This window comes from Alexandromys fortis, unplaced genomic scaffold, assembly GCF_014885135.2.
Source record: "Alexandromys fortis isolate MF-2015 unplaced genomic scaffold, M_Fortis_MF-2015_v1.1 scaffold_98, whole genome shotgun sequence".
NCBI lineage: Eukaryota > Metazoa > Chordata > Mammalia > Rodentia > Cricetidae > Alexandromys > Alexandromys fortis.
In genome coordinates this window covers 353,112-376,410 of record NW_026068002.1, presented here as the reverse complement: position 1 = coordinate 376,410, position 23,299 = coordinate 353,112, and the positions used below count along the sequence as shown (strand labels likewise).

The window sequence follows — 23,299 nt, the reverse complement described above, 5'->3', positions numbered from 1 at the left end:
TGAGCAAACACAATTGTCCAGGGATCAATCTTAAAATTATCAATGAATCTATTATTTAGTATAAGAAACATTGATCATTAGCTTTTATCCTGCCCTTTTGTATCAGACAGGCTACTGTTTAAAATTCTGAAAACAAGCCAAATGTATCTTTTTTTACTTGTAACTCTGGCCCTTGATAAATTTAGTGAGAGGCCTGAGGCCTGAGTCTCAGCTGACCACCCTGAAACCACACCTGGCACCAGGAAAAGACCACAAGCTGAAACAATACGACTCCCACCCAAGAGCGGGCTGTACAAATAAGCAAATATCTTTTAGCAGCTATTTCTCCTTCCTCAGTATTCAAATAATTTGCTAAGGAATATGGAGAAGTTTTTTGCCACAACTCTATGATGTTTTAAGGTCTTTGCCAGCAAGTAAGCTGTAATGCTGTGTCCATAAACAACAGTCAAAAGCTCCTATGGCGTTTTTCTTGCCAGGAAGCAAGCTGCAACAATGTATCCATAGCTCCACAGTCCGGACTGCCTGCTTGAAAGACTCAGAGTTTTCCCTGGCAGGAAGGTCCAAAAAGCCAGCATTTTAAAACAGCCAGCTTTTTTTTTTTTCCTGGTAAGGCTGAAAACAAAAATGCTTTACTCTAGTCTTTTCAAGCTTTATCCATCTCCATAAATTTCTATGTCCTGAGGCAAGTCCCCGTGTTTGCAGCTTTGCAGACCCTCAGTGCTGCTTGGCTGTGGAGCTGCCTAGAGCTCCTTGGCTTTGGAGCTGCAGTTGCTCACTTTCCATTGCAAACTCTGGAGGCCTTGGTAATTCGAACCAAATGAATATACCTCCTTTTCTTAGCATACCTTTTTTAGTGGCAAGATTCAGCTCTCTACCAAGCTTATCCCAGGATGACACATTAAGATTGCCAGAGATGGCAAACCAAGAAGCAATTGTGTCATTCTCAGCTAAAAACCTTTCCAAAGCGCTCCATAACAGCTCGTTAAGAGCCAGAAAAATCAGGTGTGATGTTGAAACGTCCATTCTAAAATCCTATTCTTCCTTTTAGTTTCATTTTTAAACTGTCCACTTTGGTCGTGGCTCTCATTTTTAAACTGTCCACTTTGGTCGTGGCTCTCATTTTAAACCGTCCACTTTGATCTGATCGTGGCTCTGACTTTAAACCATCCGCTTTGGTCGCGGCCCTATTACCCCCACTCTCCCTTCTTCTAGTGGCGAGAGCGGGAAAACCCACTTTTGTCGTGGATCCACAGCCTTACCTAGGGACTGTCTGGTGCACCCCCTGATGGGCCACCATCTGTCTTACAACACCGGAGCTCTTCTCATGATGTCGCCGCTCCACGTGTCGGGTTCTGAATCCTCTTTGGCCCCTCACTCGGTACCAAAGCTTGTCCCAGCGTCCTGGGTTTCGGCACCAGTTGCGGCGAACTCCCTGACCAGCAGGAAAGAACAGCCACCAGACTAGGATTCTTCCCAAATCACGCTTTATTGGAGCCTTTTGGTTATAGTGAGAGCAGAAAGCGAGGGGCCCCGAGCTCTGAGCTGTAGCTGCTTATATAGGGAGTCTGCCTAGCAACCTTTGATACTTTGATACTTTAACTGCTTTTCTGGAGACCCACCGGCAGGAAAGAAAGCAGGGGAACATCCCTGTCAATTACAGACCACAAGGAAGTTCTCCTCCTGGTCAGGGGAGTGTGGGCAGCTAGATCACAACAACTCACCCTGTTTTCTGGTGGAAGAACTGCAACCTTAATATGGAGTTATTTATCAAGCGAGGCCGGGGCCAAATGCCATCTTGTAATGGCGGCCACTCAAATTGGCTCCCAGCAATAATCCAAGCAAATACCTTCCTCCTATAATTTGATTTTGCTCAGACTGCTTTATCACAACAGTAAACAAGCCAGGACAGCATCCACCTTAGCGGCCATGCAAACGACACCTGCACAGCTTGCTCAGCTGTGCTTTAGAAGCTAAGCGAGGGTGGTTCATTCTGACCCTATTTCTCCTCTGAATTCTAAATTCATAATTTTTATCTTTTTTGCTTTTTGAGACAAAGTTTCTCTGTATCTTTGGAGCCTGTCCTGGAACTAGCTCTTGTAGACCAGGCTGGCCTCAAATTCACAGAGATCCGCCTGCCTCTGCCTCCCGAGTGCTGGGATTAAAGGTGTGCACCACCACCCCCTGGCTAATTTTATTTTTATCATTTTTAATAAAAGAACCCTTTACCTCATGCAAAGCATTTTTTAAAGACTTAACCTGTTTTGATAAAATACTTTGAAAGCTCATCACAACCCACTCCACGGAGAATTAGCTGGACGGTCTTGGCCGAGTTGTTGAGCTTTGTTTCCTGTGTCGGTAGATGATAACATCAAGCTATTGCTGCAATGATGAAGTGTTTGACATGGTGCCTGGCACCTGCTAGGACCTCAGTGTGCGGCTGTGCTTGCTGACAACTGGCAAACCCTCGTCTGTGCTGGAGGAATGGCGCAGTAGTTAGCGCCACTTGCTGCTCTCTGGAAGCTCTGCGTTGGTTCGCGGCACTCGGAAGGCACAGACAGCTGTGTCAGGAATTCAAGGAGAGCCTCAGCTACACAGAAAATTCACATCACCCTCAGCTGCAGAAGACCTTGTCTCCAATAACGAACAAGCCAGCAAACCAAAGCAAAACAACAACCACACCAAAATCCTTGCTACTCGTTCCTATACCAGCCTTCTTACGATAGTTCTGAGGCTGGTCTATTTAGACTTTTCAGTATTCATGAACTACTCACCCTCCATTTCATTCAACCTAATTCTTTTTGAAGAAGTCATTTCACAAGCCTGAGTCATTCCTATTGCTTACCACTAAACACGGTAGCAGAGTGGAGGCAGGAAGCCATACAATAGTCTAACCAGTAGAACTGGTGGCTCGGCAGCCTTCTACCCCAGCCAGTGAGCCTCATCCTTCCAGGCAAAGAAACAGGTAGCTTCAGGAACCACAAACTCAGGCCAGCAAGTGCACATGGGTGCTGGGAAGATCGCCTGGCAGATACCCAGTATGCACAGGGAATGTTCAGTCTGAAGTTACTAATTGATTGATCACCTGGGGCGTTTCCAGGTTTGCGTATGTTAGTATGAGTACCAGCCCTGAAAAACAGTAGCAGTGAAAGCCAAGATTTATTAATCTATCTACAAAATAAGAGGAAAGGCTAACTACCAAACATCATCTTCTCCAGGGTGCCATTTGGAATGGTTGCTTGACCTAGAAAAATTCATAAGGATACCATGCATGCCTGGCACCTGCCTCTGAAGAAAGGCCTAGGTGGTATTTTTTCTGAGATACTCTATTTTGTATTCATTTCCAAGTGTATTATTTATTACTATAATTGTTTATTAGCTTTGCCTTTTATTCTCTCTACCAGGAATAATCTAACTTCTCCAAATAACTTAAAGTATAAAATAGTAGCAAATCAAATTAATAAAACACAACAGCATAATCAGAATATGCTTAACGTTCATGTGCATGAAGCCAGGGCAGGGCCAACGAAACAGTGGTTCAAGTCTGTGGAGCAGGGGTGGAACAGCACCTACTAGAAACAGGTTTGAACAATTCTCTCTAAACCCCCATGCATGCTTTTATGCCACGAGGCATATTTGGAGGACTATTGGAGCCCAGCCGCTTCCCAAGTCTCATTTGCTTATTGACTTCCATGAGATAAGCAACTTGTTCAGCCATAGGCTCATGTGACAGTGTGCTGTCTCCCCACATGGCCCAAAGCAACAGGGGTAACTGATAATGGCCTAAAACTGCCAAAACATTTTCCTCAGCTAAAGAATTCAAAAATGATATCTATTTCAAAACCTATCACTTTCTTGGGATTGTTTGTCTAGTCTGGTCTCATTTGCAAGCAGAGTTTAACACTGAAAAGAGGCCTCGAATAGCCCACTCAGAGGTCAGCAATCCATGTGAAGCATGGGCTTAGCACAGAATGCTTTTACATAACCCAAGCCACCAAGAGGGATATCCGGTCAGCTATTTTTAAAGTGTTTCTCCCTCCACTCTGGCTCATGTAGCCGAGTTAAAACAGTTTGCTTAGAAAATTGGCACTGGTTCGGTGATTCATGAAATCAAACTTTGAATGAAATACTTGCACTTACTTTAAAGGTAAAACTGTTCTGCATGGGAACTGCCATCCGGGCTTTCTAAAGTGGACACACACGTGCGTGTGTTGAATATACCTTTATATTACTATATATGTGGTAGTGTGCATTGAGTTAATTAACTCATTCAGGGAATATTCACCGAACAGGTACTGTCTGCCAAATGTTGGGTTACGACTGGAGACACGAGGGTGAGGAAGAGGATGTGTCTTTTCAGGGCATACAGTGGAGTAAAAATGAAAGCCAAATCAACAGGCAACCTTGGTGGCTGGGAAGGTGGCATAGAGGATGCCCGTGAAGGGACAAGGGACCTCTCCGAGCTCATCAAAATACATGCTGAGACTCTCAAAGGGAGGAGACAGTCTCACATAGAACAACAAAGGGAATTCTCCTTTTGCATCCTGCATCTTAGCTGTAGTCACTATTGGTAAAAAAAAAAAAAAAAAAATACTGAGAATCTTCTTAGTGTGTGTGTGTGTACATGTCTTCACATGTGCAGGAGTGTACACGTGTGTAGATATACATGCATGTGTGTGTGCATACATGCAAGGACCAGAAGCTGACATCAGCTGTACACTTCAATTGCTCTCTCTGTTTATATCAAGGAAGGTCTTGCAGTTGAGCCAGGAACTTGCCAATTTGGCTACTCTAGCTAGCCAATTTGTCCCAGGGATTTCTTGTCTCAGCTTCTGAGTGAGGGGGCTATTGGTTATGTGGGGGTCATGATGGTATTACAGGTATGTGTTAGGTGTAGAAATGTCATGCCTGCCTGGCTCTGACATGGCTACTAGGGATCCAGACTCTGGGCCTCATACTTGCACACATTGAGCCTTTTCTCTGACCCACACTCTTGATTTTTGATATAAATTGAATTCAGCTCCCTCGGGAGATAGAGGCATTGTAGAGAGACTAATCCTTCTCTGCATTTCACTATGGACTGTTCTCTGACTCCCTTTACTAAATATAGAAGGATGCCAAGTCTCTCTCCTGGATCTTGACCCTTTATGACATGGGCATAATTGCCTTTTTCTTTTCCTATTGTATCCTTTTACATTTATGTGTGATTCAAAAGCCTGCATAAACACATCGTTTTATCCTAAGAGATAAAATTATACAACAGAGAAAGAGCTGCTGGATTTTGCATATTCATTAAGAATGGAACATTTTAATAACATATTTAGTTAGTACAGAGTATACTGGTGATATCTGATAAAAAAATATATGGCCATTAAGGAAAATGAGCAAAGATTGTTTTTTAAAGAGAAAGAAATTCTAGTTTTACTATGAAAAGGTAATATTGTTAATGTTTCCAGAATTTTCTCCTAGCATTTTTCTATGTAAATGCTTTTTAGAATATAGTTAGAAATGCATGGCATATGCAATTGTATTTTATTATACAAGCAGACAACATAAATAATGTTCATATGATCATATAATTTTCAATATTCAAATTATCAGTTTGTACTTTTGGATATTTAGATATTCAATCTTGCTTGATCATTTTTTTTATTTTTTTTTACATTTATTTATGGGAAAGAGGGGTCCATGACACAGCATGCATATGAAAGTCAAAGGACAATTTGACAATTTGACAACTTGGTTCTCTCCTGCCACTATGTGGGTCCCAGGAAGCTCAGGTGAGCGGGGTGGTGGCACGTGACTTTACCCGCTGACCCAACTCTCTGGTCTTTGGCCATTTCTATGCTAAATATTTTAGAGATATTTAGAGCACTTGATTTTATATTCGTTTAACCCAGACCTCATTTGTGGACCAGGCAATCTTCCCATCTCAGTCTGCTAGTGCTGGGGTTGCAGCGGTGGCCACCAGGCACAGCCTTGTCTTTCCTCGTCTTGTTACAATGCTGCAACCACATTAACGCGCAACGCTCTGCTCCATCTGCCGGATTATGTTTCTGTGCGGTCCCACAGAAATAAGACTTCAGTGTTGAAGGATACAAAAGTTGGACGTGCTCTGTGCAAATGACTCGTTTTATTGATTCAGACTTTTATGCAAAAAAAGAGGAGAAGGATTAAGGGGAGAATGGGCAAGAAGCATTTTGCAAAGCAGTCTGTTCTGTTCGAGCCATCGAAGTGTTGAAAGGTTCCACAGAAGATGCATTTTTGGAGCCATGGAACACGGGTGCAAAGGACATGCTGAGTGGTTGCCACAGGAGGGACAGCAGGGTGCTCAGCCAAGCAGATTGATCAGGTTCCCAATGACTCAATTTGGAGAGAGATGGAGCTAGAATGTTAACAGTTACTGCCTTCAGCTTCAAGAAATTCCAACACGATTCTAGTGGAAGTCAACTTGCTTAACAATTATTGACACAGTCTCAGGTTACTTTGTGCGGAAATGGCTTTCCTAGTCTGGTCATTACAAAGGCTAAAAATAGTTTTTTGTCATGATTAATTTCCAGAACGCTCATCATACATTATTCAAAATGTTCTTCCAAGCACAAAAGCTCTGCAGAACATCTGCTAATTTATTTTTAGGGCAGAGAACAGAACAACATGATATAAAATCTGTAGCCAAATACTTCGTGTTAGATTCAGCCAGTGTAAAATTTCTTCGTGAGATCTCTCCAAAGTGTTACCTCTGTTTCCATGCCTCTCTCACCACTGACACATGGGAACTGAGGAACATGCTTATGCTGCCCTGGCTTCGAGGACCTTGCTGATAAAGCTTTCTCTGACATGGCTGGCTGCGTCTGTTTCCCACATACAGATACACACATTCTCTGTGCATTGAAGACTCATCAGAACCATCACAAGGAAGTGAAGGAATTCTGCAAATTAAGTTCATTTATAGAATTAGAGAAACAAGTTTATTTAGAGTGCAATGAAGTCAGAAAGGAACAAGAAAAAAACTATCAACATATATTAAATATTTCTCCTAAGTAATCCCAGTCTAAGGAGACACCCAATGTGACAATGGTAAGATATTTAAATAAATATAGATAATGAGAAAAATGGGAATAAGATCATATAAGCTAAGTTTAACCGTTTCCTATGGGTTGGGGTTGTATGGCCCTGGCAGAACACTTGCCTACTGTGCATGAGGCTCTGGGTTCAATTCTCAGTTTGCAAAAATAGCACAAACAAGCAATGTAGATTCTATGTATCAGTTGTTATATTGCTGGCATCCCCAGAAATACATGATCAGTGGTGATGGCACACGCCTTTAATTCCAGCACTTGAGAGGCAGAGGCAGGCAGATCTCTGTGAATTTGAGGCCAGCCTGGTCTACAGAATGAGTTCTAGGACAGCCAGAAATATACAGAGAAACCTTGTCTTGAAAAGCCAACCAAACAAAAGAACATAGAAATACAAGACAAGGCTGGAGTGGTGATGCATACCTGCAATCCCAGCACTCAGTGGGCAGGAAGATTATAGCAAATTTGAGGCCAGCCTGAAATGTGCAGTAAGACCTGGTGGAGAGGCAAAGGTGAAGGTTCTAAATAAACTCAGGAAGATTAATACTGTGAACAGTCCACTCGGGATACTTTTTAAAATCAAATACAGAGAAGGGGGAGGTAAAAAAAAAATAAAGATACTCAATGCAAAAGAAAATAGAGAAACTATAACTTCACAGATATGGTGGGTAAGTGCCTGGAAAATAGTTGAAAACGGAGGAATGCTTGCGCTCCTTTTCAAAGAAAAGCCAATAATATTCAAGATGAGAACAGAGACTGTGGCACAGAGGTGTTAGCGGCCATCAGCATACTCCATGACAGTGAGTTTGAAGACATGAAAGAACTACAATTTTTAGATAGAATAAAATAGAAGGAAAAATTTAGAGAGAAAACCCGAAAAAAAAAGCCAGGGGAAAACAAAAGAAGCTCCTAGTAAACACTATGTAGGGAGCTCTTGTGTCAAAGCTGTCACAAATGACTTTGCCCTTCATTTTCAGAGACAGTTAACTCTTCAAGCACTGAATGGTTGGTTCGTCTGCACAGACAATAAAAATAAAAGAGAAAATTTTAGTTTCTGCTTTTGTCGTTTTACAAAGCATCAAAAACTAATCCTGAAATCATTGAAGATACTGCAGGACAAATATTGTAATCCAACTTCATGAATGAAAAAGTTCTGGGTAAAATATTAAAAGAATGAAATAATAAAATTAAAAAAAACTCATAATACTCAAAGAATAAATGCCACACCAAGCAGAACCATTCTAGTAGTGCAAAGTTGTTTTACCACTTTCATTTACCAAGTTGGGTATGTTTCAGGTGAAAGAAAATATACAACTTTACCCTTCACGTGACTAGAAAGTATTTGGGAAGACTTCTAGCAGTTTCTTTACATACACACACATGCACACACACATATCACACACACACCACACATATCACACACACACGCACACACACCCCACACACATATCACACACACACCACACATCACACACACACACACACACACCACACATATCACACACACACACACACCACACATATCACACACACACCACACACACCCAACTGAAGGCTAATCTTCACTTTCATCTTGGCAGATTTTACATCACCCAATAGACACACCTTTAGGTATAATTATGATGGCACTTCTAGGAAGGGTAGGTACCCGGGGAGGAAGACCTGAATGTTGGCAGCAGCATCTCATGGCCTTGGGTCCCAGGGTGACTGAGACTCAAGTGAAAGAGAAAACGAAGAAATCCAACTGAGTTCCAGCCTTCCTCCCACTCCGCTTCCTGACTATCAATGCGGTATGACTAGCCGTTGCCATAGTTACAGCCATCCCTGCTACCATGCCTTCCCAGCCTTGGCGGACTGTCCGCTTGAAGCGTGAACCAAAACAAAGCTTTCTCCACTGAACCACTTCAGGAAAAACATAAAATATAAACATAAAGAATAAACTGAAAATCAAAAATATAATTGCAGTGGTTAAGATGAACTGAGCAAGGGGGTGGTGGTAAGCAATTCCACGGATATTAATTAGAATGCCCTCACTGTTCTCACAGGGGAGGTGACCGTGATTGACTTATGACACCAATAAGCAGCAGGCAGTGATGTGAAACACAGGGGACTCTCAGGTTAGTGTGAAACTGGGGCTTTAGTCTAGCAACCTGGTTCTAGAACTTTGAGGGTGACCCCTGAAACGTGATCTTTACAAGCAGTGCCAGTCACCACCATGCGGGGACGAAGAGCAGCTAGATTACCATTCCTCTTGGAAACGGCCACTCTGGCTCTCCGTGGGCATCGGCGTGGGCCGATGTATTAGCTTGTGGCTCCGAGGATGCTGCGTTGTTCTTGTGGTCGGAACAGAGTGAAGTCAGGGCTCAGCTATCTATGTGGGCCATCTGCTGTAAGCGATCCCAGCACAGCCATCTTCATTACTGCATGCACTTGCAACACTGGAGCCAGACACTCACTTCCTGCACCAGGGTTTAACGAACTCCGATTTGTGAATGGTCACCCGGATCTGATTAGAATGCGGGCCTTAACATCAAATCTTCTTAAAAAAAAAAAAAAAGCAAAGGCCAACACATTACTGCAAAAATTCGTATTATGCCATCATTTCCAACGGAGTATGTGAGATACATCTTGTTTGTAAGACAATCATGTCCAATAATTTCTTCCACAGATTCTTTTTTTTAGTAAATAAAGTCAGAAGCAATGAATGAAACATGTTTATGGTCCTGGAACTCAGGGGCTGAGGACAAAGGCACCTGGGAAACAGAGAGGCTGTATTTAAAATATAGAATGTATGTTCATCATACACCCATCTAACAGAATGCTCCTCCGTGTGCTGGATGGTAAAATGAGTGAGAAAACGTCCTTGACCTCAGGAAATCTTCATCATAGCAGTAGATACAAAAGTTTCAAACCTAAGGGTAAATTGTTACCATGAGGCCAGTCTGACAAACTGGGACAGAAGAGCCTGTAAGGAAGGTGAGATTTTCCTCTTCTGAGAAAGTCCTTGCTGTCTTTTCTCTTCATCAACTTAAAATCCTTTGGTTCGGCATCTTACATAAGTCCCCTGGATAGAAAGAAAAGAGTGTTGTCTGGAGACAAACAGGGGTGACCCTGTTGAGTCACTGGAATCCAAGCAGGGGGCCTAAATGTACCCCATGTCTCCTGATCACTCTGACATTACTACAGGCTAGCCCAAAGCAGCAACGTGATCGTGGACAAGGCTCTTCCTCTAAAAACCTATGCATGTACACAGGAGCCCAGAAACGGTGTTTGCAACACTTGAAGCTCTCAGAACAAACCTGGTGGGTTGCTATGACATTGCCTGTGGTGTGAATACTTTTGTCGAGTGCTCTGATGATTGTCCAGTGGAGAATAGGAGTTGTTTCTGCTCTCCACAGAGGACCTAAAAGGAACAAGTAAATAAGAATGATACAACTTAGGTTAGGCACAGAGACTCTCCAGCCAGCAAGAGAAGACTGGTGTTGGCAGTTTACAGCAAAGTCTGTTACCAGATATCTTGACAGTTCACACACAATTAAGAATGTGTATGCATGCAGGTACACATATGCACACACACACACACACACACACACACACGCACGTACGCGCACACACACACACGCACACACACACACACACACACACCCCACTTACTTGAGACTGTACTGTTTCTACCATAGACACTATCTGGTAAGTCTTCCCACTGGCAAGCCATCATTCTAGAAAATTAAATATTTTAGAAATTCAAATACAACCAGGTAATCCATGGCCTATTGTTCATTTTGGCTCTGAGAGCCTGTGACTGGATCAAACAGATCCAGGGTTTATTTCTAAAGCTGAAACATTCCAAAGAGATTGACTTGAAATTGCCCTAAAAGTCTCTGCAAGTCCTCAGCTTGACAAGGACTAGAAGTTGGGCTTAGTTCCTCGCTTTGGTGTCCCTGAACTATCACCTGTGACCCTCAGGAACCACCTGAGAGAACTCAAATATTCAGATTCCAGACTAAACATTCACATGCCTGGCTCAGGCTCAACTTTCCTGAATCAAAATGAGTAGAGGTTGTGGGGAGGGGAAGCGCAAATGGGGCTGCTTTCAGCAAGCTCACTGGGTAATTCTTTCGGTTAGACTTTCAGGTTTGGAGAGGTTTATTGTTTTGTTTTGTTCAGATGTTTCGTGTAGCACGGGATGGCCTCAAATCACTTTGCAGCCAGAGATGACCTTGAACTTCTGATCTGCCTGTCTGTAACTTCCAAGAAATGCTGGGATAACATGAGTATGTCACCATTTCCAGTTTATATAGTGCTGATCAAGCTCGGGGCTTTGCATGCCCTAAGCAAACACTCCACCAACTAAGCTACATCCTCAACCATGCCCTAAGTACATTAAAATGTCAGAAAGTTATCGAAGAAACAGGTCTTCGAAAGAGAGAGGTCCAATGAATTGCTTAGTGGCATGGTTTTCTCTACTATATGTTGGTTTGCATGTTATGTTTATCTGAAGCCGTGAAGGTACTGAAGCATCTGCATGGGTTTACCACTTCATAGACTCTAGAGGCACAGACATCAAAGAAAGAACTAGGAAGAATCTTATACTTACACACAGCTAACTTACCAGGGTCGGGATGTAGACTATAGAGAAGAGAAGTGAAGCTGTGTATCTGTGGGTACTCTCACACGCGAGGACTTTATCTGCAATCTATGGCTATTTTCCATTAGAACATTCTTCAACCCCACTGTATTCAAAATCCCTTCTGGATGTCATTAGCCCTGGTGTCTCTTCCTTCTCCGCTATCCAGAACAATGTCAGTTCTCCAGACTGTTGGCTCCTAACTGTTCACATCCCCATTCTGTTCCACATCATTGGCTCCATTACCACACAAAGGGGTTTTCCACAGTCCCTACACTGTGACCCACAGCTGATGCTTAAAGAGTGTATCTGATAGTGACCCACCCCCCTTCATAGGAAACAAGAAAAGTGCTGTTGGAAGTTTCTAGAATGTGCTGGAATCGAGACTCACAGAGCTCAAACTTGCAAAGCTATCCGTAGTTGATTCTTTGGTAGCACAGCGGGAAGAAAATTTTAGGTCCCTACTGCCAGCTCTAAAAGTGTAGGGACAAACTCCAAAAGCAGGACCTCTGAGTTCCCACAAGTACTGCCTGTGACCTGTGTCTGTCCTTAACTCACAATAAAGCTCATGACTTTTTTGTCTTTTACAAAATATCAACCTTCTTACCTCTCTTAGCTTGTTTTTGATTTTGCTTTTTTTCTCTAAAATGTTAGAGTGAAAATATCCGACCATTTGAAAGTATTGTTGCTAAATTTAATTAAGCTTAATTTAAAAACTGCACTTCTGATATTTAATTCTGTTGTAAAAGTAATGAAATACCTTGGGAAGCCTTTTAAAGATTTGTTCTAATGGGATTACAATGTTGCTTCCATAAATCTTTTTAAGAACAATCAGCCCCCAGAAGAATCAAGAAAGTCAGAGCTGAGCAACATTTACTTAGTTTCCATGTAAAGAACAAAGACTATTTTCTGTGAGGAAACAAAAAAATGCTTACTTACAAGTTCACCAACAGTTTTAGGGCATGGCGCTTTGCCAGTGAGAAGCAGCAACAAGAATTCCTCAGTTGGTAAAATTTTACAGTAGCCTAGCCGGACCTGACCTAGTTACGCAGGATCAAAAGGCAAAAGCCAACATGTGTGGGGCTGCAAAGGAAAATTTGGTAGATCCCGAACTCCCAATAATTTTCCAGCTGTCAGTATAGCTAAAGCCTGCAAATACGAGAAGAATGGACGGCGTGTATATGTTTCCAGCAGACCTTGATTTTAACAGACTGTGAAATCTGAGGTGTGGGGTCGTGGTGTTTGGAGAGACAAACAGTTCTGAAATCTGAGAAGTACCTGATGCTACTACAGACTGCAACCAGAAACTTCCCCCTCCCCCCCCCCCCCCCCCCCCCCCCCCCCCCCCCCCGCTGTAAATTAGGAAGGCTTCTGAAGGCAACCAGAGACTCCAGCCATCTGCGAGACTCAGGCTCCAATTGTATGTGATGGTTACTCTTGTCTGCTGGGTTTGTGTTGTACAAAGTACCTCTTAAATGCATCAGCCTAGTTTTCCATTACTTGTTTGGACATATCCTTCAGACACCATGGAAAGATGTATTATTAACTAAAGTACCGAACGGAAATTATCGCACATTCTAAATGCCAACTCTTAACCATTAACCTGAATGTTGGTAAAAAAGGACTTCAGAGACTTGCCAAGGCACCAAGTCCCACTTAGCAGTCTGATTTCAAGGTTGGTCAGCAGCATGAAACTCCAGGTACAAAATTCCTTTCCTGAATCGTTGGTATTCTCTGGAAAAGAATGAAGCTCACTGGACTTGCTATCTCCCGTGCATGAGGACACTACAGCATCAGTTGATCGGGCTTGCCTGTATCACCTGTGTTCAGAGAACTGTGTAATGAGGACTCCTCCGTAACTTCCTTGTGGGTGTGTCCACACCTTTCGTTTTCCTGCTTATTTGTCCTTCTCATCAGCTGTCGCCATGGATAGATAGACCTTTGTGTGTACTGGATCCTACCTTCTATGATTATGGCCGTCTTTCTTCAGCAGCCATGTTTGTTGTATGCAGTGCTTTCTCCTCTCTCTCTCTCTCTCTCTCTCTCTCTCTCTCTCTCTCTCTCTCCTTCTCCCTCTTTTTATTTCTTCCTGCAAGAACAAAGTCAAATTTTATCTCTTAGTTCATTTTTTAGTAATAATACTCCATAATTATTAGACACAAATCATGCACGCCCCTTTATAACACAAACCCTTCAAGCACGGAACTTTACATAATGTTCATTTCTGGGTACCTCACAATTGCACCAGAACCTGGACGTCATACATATTCACTGTCCATCATTCTGTCCAAATAGACCCTAGGCTGGGTGTGGCTATAGTTTCAAAGACACCAGTGTTGAGTCAGGAGGATCAGTTGAGTGTAGGAATTCAGAGCTATCCTGGACAACACAAGGAAACTGCTGAGTTCCTGCCCCGACACCTGTGACATGCTAGGTGATCATCTGGGATTGTGGGCCAAATACACTCTCTCCTTCCCTAGTTGCATTTAGTTGGTGCTTTACCATAGCAATGGAGATGAGACTAGAACCCCAGCATGGGAGTGCTCGACTCTCACCAGGTGCTAAGTCTATCGCTCTTTCACTCTGTTGTGTTTGCCTTCCTCTTCTTTGTCTTACAACCGTCACCATTTTCCTTCCTTTCACTTTTCCCCTTACCACAGCCCTCCGGGAATTCTCACAAACCTCGCTCCGTCCTGGGAAGGCTGAGGATCAAATTTCTGCAGCCCCGCAAAACTGGTAGCTCAAAAGTTGAAAGTCTCTGAGCTCCTACAGACAAGCCAAGAAAATTCTTTGTTGGTATTTTCTCTGAAAAGACCTCTTTCTTAGCTTAATCCTTAAACCCGACAACTGCTGAGCCGCATGTGGGATAAAATGGCCAAAGATTTTTCGAATTCTATGTAGATTTGCCCCAGTCAGCTCTCTAAAGCTGCTCATGTAGAGCTTCCTGTTTAACCAAGAAGTCCTTTCTGTTCCCACACTAGGTGCTGGGCTCCTCAGAGCAGCAACCTGTGCTGTCAACTGGGTCTGCGCATGCGCGTGCACAGCAGGCAGGTTTTCATCGTGCGCATGCGCGTGCACAGCAGGCTGGTTATTATCAATTCTGTTCTACCTGGCCAAGGGCTGAGTCTGTGCATGGAAATACACCCAGTCGGGGACTAGCAAGCAGGTACGACACTAGTGACAACACAGGATTCATTTGTCCTTTCGGTTCATTTTTTAAGATGTGTAAGCAACTAATTACATTCCAGATAAGAAACAGAATTTCCTCACATAGAAATGTAAACCTGGTTACTTTATAGAAGGTATATAATGCTTCCACATTGTATCTAGAAATATGGTTGACTGATTCTTTCTTCCTTTCCTTTTTCCTTTCTTTCTTGTTTGCTTGCCTGCTTGCTTTCAGTTTGTTTGTTTTGTTTTATTTTGTTTTTTTGAGACCGGGTCTAGCATAGCTCAGGCTGGTCTTAAACTCATGGTGAAATCAAGAATAACCTTGAATTTCTGACCCTGTTTCTACATTCTGAAGGTCAGGATTACAGCTGTGTGCCACCATGCCTAGCTTATATGGTGTTGGGCATCAAACCGGGGCTTTGTGCAAGTTTGTCAGATCTTTACCAATTGAACTCTATCTCTAGTCCATATTTACACTTTTGAGAATTTTGTCTATACATTTGAGAAAAAGACTACCAAAATATGAGGTGAAATATGAAGCCAGTCCACCATGTAAACATTTCCCTACACATCATGCTATACGTAATACACGTATATAATTTGCCAATTAAAAGTTAATTTAAAAAGCAAGTTGGGCACAGTGACACATGCCTCTAACTCAGACACTCAGGGAAATGCTCCACAGCTTTCCATGAGCCCAGTCTTATGGAAGGATTTTTCTCAGTGGAGGTTCCCTTTTCTCAGATGACTGTAGCTCATGTCAAGTTGACACAAAACTAGCCGGCACACTGAACGTAGCTACAAGGACCTATAATCCCAGCCCTAGGGACAGAAGTGGGCAGATCCCAGCCAGCCTGGACGAGACAGTGAGCTTCAGCTCAGTAAGGGAACCTGACACAAACCGATAAGGTGGAGAGTGACAGACGACATCTGACCCCCGCCTCTGCCTGGTATACATGTGTAAAAGTGCGTGCACAAATTTATCAATGATGATTCTATACATTTCTCCCACAATGCTCGGAACTCAGAAGGGAATGACATGCCTGTTCTACCATGCCTGGCTAAGTATAAACACACAGAGATCTGTAGAGGCTAGTCTGTCTTCACATTCCGCTCTCTGCACTTACTGTTTCCCTGTGTTCTGTCTCTTTGCTCTGATGCCCCCACACTGGCGTAAGAGAAAAAGGCAAACACAGGATTCTAGAAAGAGGACTAAGGGACAAAGTAAAGACAGGACTGGGGCTGGAAAGACAGCTCCACCTTGAAGAGTGCTTACTACTCTTCAGAGTTTTCAGCTTTGGTCCCAGCACCCATGGAGAGGAGGACTCAGCTGTGGTTTCAGCACGCCTATCAGGTAGCGTACAACTACCTGTAACTCCAGGGGATCTGATGTGCTCCTCCAGCCCCTACAAAATCTTGCATACACATGGTATTCGTAAACTCATACAAAAGTCATACATATGCAGATGTATATCTTTGAGATAAAGAGACACAAGGGGTCTGGCTGGAAGCAAAAGAACCTCTATGCATGCTTCTAATGCGTGATAATTAAGTTTCAAAGATATCACAAAAAAAACTTTATCTAAAACAATAATAATATAAGGAGCGGAAAATAAGCGTTGAGGAATTCCCCAGGGAGGATATCAATTAAAAGCAAGCTTTACCTAAGCCAGTCATCTCAGCACAAAATAAGATCTGAGAAAAAGCAGTTCTGTCATCCGTGATGCTATGCTTGGAGCGTAAAGTGAAATGCCATACGCAACGGGGTCCTTGAGAGGTTGTCCTGGGATAATCCTGGGGGGTTCTGCAGGGGTGGGCATGGTCTAAGCTGTGCTCTGCAACATTGGGAAAGTGTGATTTAGACAACACTTATCTGATTTCCAGATCCATCATCTTCTACTTCCCTCTCCCCGCCCCCTCCACCCAGACTAATCCAAAGCATGTAGCCCCACCCATAGCACCTTCAGCCTTCGCTGTCCTGCATCCCAGCAGGCCCATGGTTTGAATGCTGTCGTTCTTATCTGTGCAGCTGGGGTAATGCAATCTGGGAACTCCAGCTCCTCTGACTTGGGGCTTTAAGTGATGCGGCCTCATGTGGGTTCTTCTCATTGCCTTCCTACTTGGATATGTGCCAAGAAACCCTTGTGTGACTGACAGAGTGGAGGGGAGTGAGAAGGCTGCTTGAATAGCAATTTTTGTCTGTTAACTGTTGAGTAATACCCTTGTTATAGACTCAAAAAGAGATTGCTGATGTTGCTCAGTTGGTAGAGTTGTCTATCATGCATGAAGTCATGGGTTCAATCCTAACACTATTTAAACCAGGCATGGGAGCCCATACTTTTAATCCTTATTCCCCAGAGGTGGAGACAAGAAGATCAGAAATTCAAGATCATCCTTAGCTATGTAATGAGTTCAAGGCTAGCCTGAGCTATATGAAACTGTGTCTTTCCTAGAAAAGGCATCCTAAGGATCAAATGAATCACTCCAATACTCCAGATACTTAGCAAGAATTCTAAGTATACTGTATGAGTCTGGAACCTGGCTGATACTAACTACTGTTGCAGAAATGGGGTGTCTCTAAATCACTAGTCTAAGTCTTTGCTACAAGTTCCATAATGCTGTCCAAGAGCAGAGCATGCAACAAACATAGCACATACTGAACACACAAGATTGCAAAGCATAGATCCTACTAGTGTGCTTAAGAACTCCAGCATGGACTACCAAACTGCCTGCCCTCCCATAAGCTCCCTACCTTCAGAGGCAATTTGAAACTCAATGCTAATTAGTGTCTTATCACCTTTACAGTTAAATTCCATTTACTTATTCCAAAATAAGCATTCATATTAATATGCAATTTTAGTTATACTGATATATGGATGTGTATATTATCTATTAATACCTATTACTGTGGCCTGTTTTCACATTCGACATCAACAGAATTATACTATCTTCACAGTCTGTGTGTTTTCATGATTCAGGTAAAGCTGCCATCTACCTATCTTCACTGTTGTATAATCTCTCACTCATCTGATGAACGCAATAAAACTAATTTTTCTTTTCTATCATTGAAGTAATAGGTGGAGTTTTCCAACTTTACTCTTACAAGCTATGCTGCAGTGAACACATATGTGTGCTCAGTGGAGCACACAAGTGCCAGAGTTTCTCTAGGAAATACTCTAGGGGTGGGAATTGCTCTGGCATGGAGGGATTTGTGCACCGACCTTTGTTAGGAACCAGATTAAAGCCTTTCCCGAAGCACTTGAGAGTTGTGGTCTCTTCTCCTCTCCCCCAACCTTTGGTCTGACAGACTCATTGTTTGCCAGTCTGGAGCTCACTTGGAGTTTTCGCCAAAGTGGTGTGTGTGTGTGTGAATTCCATGCCTGTGTTTGGGTTAAACATATTGGTCTTCTTTAATTAATTATATTATGGGTGTGATTTAAAGAAAGAACTTGGTAAACTTCAAAGTTAAGGTCGCTGTCATGGTTTGAATGAGAGTGGCCCAGTGTCTCTCCCCCCCCCTCTGTCTCTGTTCTCTGTCTCTCTGCGTCTCTCTCTCTCTGTCTGTCTCTCTCTCTCTGTGTCTGTCTCTCTCTCTGTGTCTGTCTCTCTCTGTCTCTCTGTGTGTCTGTCTCTCTGTCTCTCTGTGTGTCTGTCTCTCTGTGTGTCTGTCTCTCTCTGTCTCTCTCTGTCTCTGTCTCTCTCTGTCTCTGTCTCTCTGTGTCTGTCTCTCTCTGTCTCTCTGTGTGTCTGTCTCTCTGTCTCTCTGTGTGTCTGTCTCTCTGTGTGTCTGTCTCTCTCTGTCTCTCTCTGTCTCTGTCTCTCTGTGTCTGTCTCTCTCTGTCTCTCTCTGTCTCTGTCTCTCTCTGTCTCTGTCTCTCTGTGTCTGTCTCTCTCTGTCTCTCTCTGTCTCTGTCTCTCTCTGTCTGTCTGTCTGTCTCTCTCTCCTGCCTTTGCATCAGTAGTTCTCGGCTACTTCTCCAGCACCATGCCTGTCTGCTGCCATGCTCCCGCCATGATGGTCACAGACTCTCTGAAGCTGTAAGCAAGCCGGTTAAATGCTTCCTTTTTTAAGTTTCCTTGGCCATGGTGTCTCTCCACAGCCGCAGAACAGTAATCAAGGCAGTCACCCTGCCATGTGGTCCTAATGGAGATGATAAACCTGTTTAAAAAGATGCTCCTTCTTGAGTTGCCTGAAACACAGCTCTTGCTTCAGTCGCAGAGGCCTTGACCTTTCATGGACAGATTTATTTTGAACGAAATTTTTTGCTGGGCATTTAAGAACTTGTAAACAGACACTGGAGAGATGGCTCAGCAGTTAAGAACACTGCCTGCTCTTCCGGAGGTCCTGAGTTCAATTCCCAGCAACCACATGGTGGCTCACAACCATCTGTGATGGTACCTGGTGCCCACTTCTGGCCTGCAAGCAGAATAATGCATACATACTAAATAAATAAGTCTTTAAAAATAAGAACTTGCAAACATAATTACTACCCTTCATCCTGACCCTCCTCCTCCACTGCAAACCAGCAACACAGCATTGTTCTTGAGGTACAGTGACAGGTTTCCTAGGGTTTCTTAAACAGCTAAAATAAACTGTCAACTAGAAACAAGCTCAAACTAAATCAAAGGGGTCGTGTGTATGCAAATGTGTGCCCAGGGCACAAACTAGCTTAGTGTCATGCACTGCGAAAAATGACTCAGGCTTCTTTTTTCTCAAACCAGTTCCAATTTTCCTGCTTCTGTGTCATGGGGTGGCAAATTTTGTCTGGAAAATTGAATAGTGGCTATCTCGGCCCTTGTGGCCTTCAGCAGTCAACCTGATGGGAAGCTTAACAAAAGTCTTCTTCTTCTTTTTTTTTTTTTGTTTCGTTTTGTTTTGATTGGCATATCATAATTTAAAGACATGGATCACTCCCACCACAGGGGCCATGCAAAACCAGATAGGCAGATGAAATGTCCCCAGAAGATGGCAGTTAGCAAACCCCACCCAAACCCGTGTGTTGGAGACATAAAGCCTTGTTTCTGCATTTTTGGTGAAAAGGCATAGGAAAATACATGGGGAGCTCCACTCTAATCACTAATTCTGACTGCAAGTTAGGAGCAACCAGGAGTAAAACTGGTACCAGAAAGAAACTAAGTAGGGTTTTTGTCAATGGGTCTCAACATGTGGGTCATGACCACTTTGGGGGGAATGGATGACTCTTACACAAGGATTGCCTAAAACCATTAAAAAATAAACATTTACATTATGATTCATAACAGTAGCGAAGTAGCAAAGCAATGATTTTATGATTGAGGATCACCACGACATGGAGAACTGTATTAAAGTATATTAAACAGTGCTTGAGGAGCACTGCTGTAGGCTTTTAGGGCTCAGCTCTGAAAATGGCTTAAGTAAACTGAGTCAGACAAATCTCAGATTTCGTATGAGAAGGCTGTTATCTCACAGGGACTTTGGCACTAAATCCCAAACTAGGAATGGAAACCACTGTAGGCATCTTAGTGTGGGAAAATACCACATCTGTGTGAGCCCCTACCACATCTGTGTGAGCCCCTACCACATCTGTATGAGTCCCTACTACATCTATGTGAGCCCCTACCACATCCGTGTGAGTCCCTACTGACACGGGCATCTTGAGCTGACAGAGTTATGATCAGGCTCCACCCTATTCTTGCATTTGAAGATCGAAAGCCTCTGCTGTAGCCCTTTGAGCTTCTGAAAACTCAAAGAGAGTGTGGCGGCAAGAATATCAGCCATCCCATTAAAATTCCAGTTCTAGGAAAGAGGTTCTCGTCAATGTGGGAGTAGTCCCTATTATCTTTTCTAATTTGTGTTCTTTGACTCAGACATTTTGAAGGATGTTTTGTTTTCATGGCTTTAGCATCTTATCTTCCCTACTTCCTCTTCTAAACACAAATTGCCAAAAATATGGCTAAAAATATGTTTTTTAAAAAATTACTAAATTTTTTAGTAATTTAGTTTTAAAAACTAAATATGCTTTTTAAAAAATGACTAATTTATTTGTGTATGTGTCTGTGTGTGCAACATGAGGAGGTCCAAATTCAACATGCAGGAAAGAGTTTTCTCCTTCCTCCAGTGGGTCATGGGAACTGAAGCCAGATTTTCAGGCTTGATGTGGGATGTCTTTTCCCTCTGGTCCATTTCCCTGACCTTTATGTCTTTATTATTATTATTATTATTATTATCTGTAAGTCACAACCCTCAAACCCACTTTACAGTCAGAGTTTCTAGCTGGGCCTCCTTATGAGGTGTAGACACTGGCGTTGGAAAGCAAAAAGCATTTCAGAGATTTGGAGCCTAGAACTTGAGACTCCCTGCCTAACCCTTTGAAATACAGTCATCTGGTGATGTCAGCCTCCTTCCCATTGGTGTTGGACCCCATATTCTGAAGAGGCTACTTCTAAACTCCTGGACTTCTGGGCCTGGGTGTCTGGCCTAAGAACTCTCTTCTTATCACATACTTCCCTGAGGGCCGCCGAAGGCAGTATTTACCAGCCCCACAAGAACGAAAAGTGTCCCTGAGAGCATTCTTAGCCTGGCTCATTCTTGACTGTCTGACACTTGTATTGAATGGTTTTTGTTTAGTTGCTTGAGGACAGGAAAGTAAATGAGAAATTAACCCTAACAGGTGTGTTTATCTTATACTTCCAGAGACTTGTCAATATCCTTTGATTTCATTGTTAATATCCTCCGTCCTTCCTCACACAACATCAGACACTTAGTGATAGTAGAGTAATTGGCACTCAAAACAATCTAAACAATTCGAGAAATTTTTAAAGTCCATAATGAAACTCAGCAAACTCCCATTCCCAGAGAGTTCGTAGCCTGTGATAAACCTGACCATTTCTTCAGAGATGAATTCTAGCGGCCTCAAAAGTTAAGCCTACCATTATGGGTTTTGCCCACACCATCACATAGAGTCATCTACAAAGGAAACGGTGCCCGCTCGAGGGCAGAGAAACTCTCGGCACCATTGTGAGGGTCACATTCACCCGTTAAACTATGCATTCCAACGCCCCAGCCAAGACCATTCGGACATTCCAGAGCTGCAAGTCAGCGCAGTGCTCAGCCCCGAGACAGGTAGCAACCCTGATTGCTGAAGCCCAGAGTGAGGAGGGTCGCACGCTCTTACAGATGGAGCTTCCATAGACAATGTTGAGAATCTGCCCTAGTCACGAGCTAACCCACTCTAAGGTTTCCTCAGTAACTGCACACATGGAAAGACGGCCAGTGAAAACATGGCGTTTTTCGTCCAATATGACGCTGGTGGCATGTCTGCGCACAGAAAAGGATTTCATGGGCCTGTGTTGTTCTTTCTGTAGTGCACCTTCCAAAACCAACAGTGCAGCATGCTGTCTGGATGTTTAGCTTTCTGAGCCAACTTGAACAGCCAAACTCCAATTTAGCAATGACAACACAATATTTTCGATATTATGAAAGAACAAAGCAAATATATGAAAATACAGTCATCCCAGAAAGCTCCCAGAGGTAGCCCCTGCTGGGTGTGCAAAAGTCCAGGGACAGGAAGTTCAGCTGCTTTGAGTTCTAGATTGTGTGTTTTGTTTGTGCATTTTATTTTCAAACTCAAAATTGATCCTTTTTTTTTTTTTTGTAATGCCCTTTTCTAAGTCTCAGTCTGTAAAGTGATTGCTGCATGAACATTGGGACCTGAGTTAAACCGCAGGAGTCAGTAAAAAGCTGGGTGTGGCACGACAGCACACTCCTTGATCCCAGCACTGGGGAGGCCCAGACAGAAGGATCGCTGGGGCTCACTGGCCAGCTAGCCTTGCTGAGTCAGTGAGCTCCTGGTTCCCTGAGAGACTGTGTCTCAAAAACAAAGATGGTGGTCCATAGAGAAAGGTACTCAATGTCACTGCTAGCTTACACACACACATGTACACACATGCATGCACAGCCACACAGGCACGCACGCACACACACACATACACACACACACATATATATACACACACACATATATACACACAGACACACACACAGACACACACACATATACACACACACACATATATACACACACACACACATACACAGACAGACACACACACATATATACACACACACATATATACACACACACACACATACACACACACACACACACACACACACCACTCATTCCCTTTCCCTTACATGTTCCAGAGAGACACCATAATGTAGCATGTATCCTCTGACCTACCGTTGGGTTTTTATCTGCCTTCCCTATTGGCTGCCTACTGGCTCTGACATGGTTCTCCACTCATGCCTTGCTATTGATAACACCCTGCACCTGCCATTGCCTTTCCTTTCACTGTGCCAATCTTAAGGACTCCGGCCATTTCTTCCCTGACTTCCTCTGCTGCTTGGGAGATTTTACCCACTTGGTATCAGTCATCAGATGAGATA

At 43.2% G+C, this 23,299-nt stretch overlaps 1 protein-coding gene and 2 long non-coding RNA genes across 4 annotated transcripts in view; 1 reads left to right on the top strand and 2 right to left on the bottom strand.

The window, feature by feature from the left end:
• Col4a3 (collagen type IV alpha 3 chain) overlaps positions 1-23,299 on the top strand; it is a 132,364-nt gene that overhangs the window by 20,047 nt on the left and 89,018 nt on the right. The window lies entirely within an intron of this gene.
• LOC126512948 (uncharacterized) lies at positions 5,947-10,702 on the bottom strand. 2 transcript variants are annotated; one of them, XR_007595208.1, is made up of 5 exons: positions 10,373-10,702; positions 10,004-10,137; positions 9,317-9,826; positions 7,497-7,568; positions 5,947-6,926 (listed from the first exon to the last, which is right to left on the bottom strand). It is a non-coding gene; the product is annotated as an uncharacterized lncRNA (long non-coding RNA). The 2 variants fall into 2 exon arrangements; XR_007595207.1 differs by having other exon boundaries at positions 9,317-10,137.
• LOC126512949 (uncharacterized) lies at positions 13,119-14,741 on the bottom strand. The gene is made up of 3 exons (XR_007595209.1): positions 14,383-14,741; positions 13,521-13,789; positions 13,119-13,434 (listed from the first exon to the last, which is right to left on the bottom strand). It is a non-coding gene; the product is annotated as an uncharacterized lncRNA (long non-coding RNA).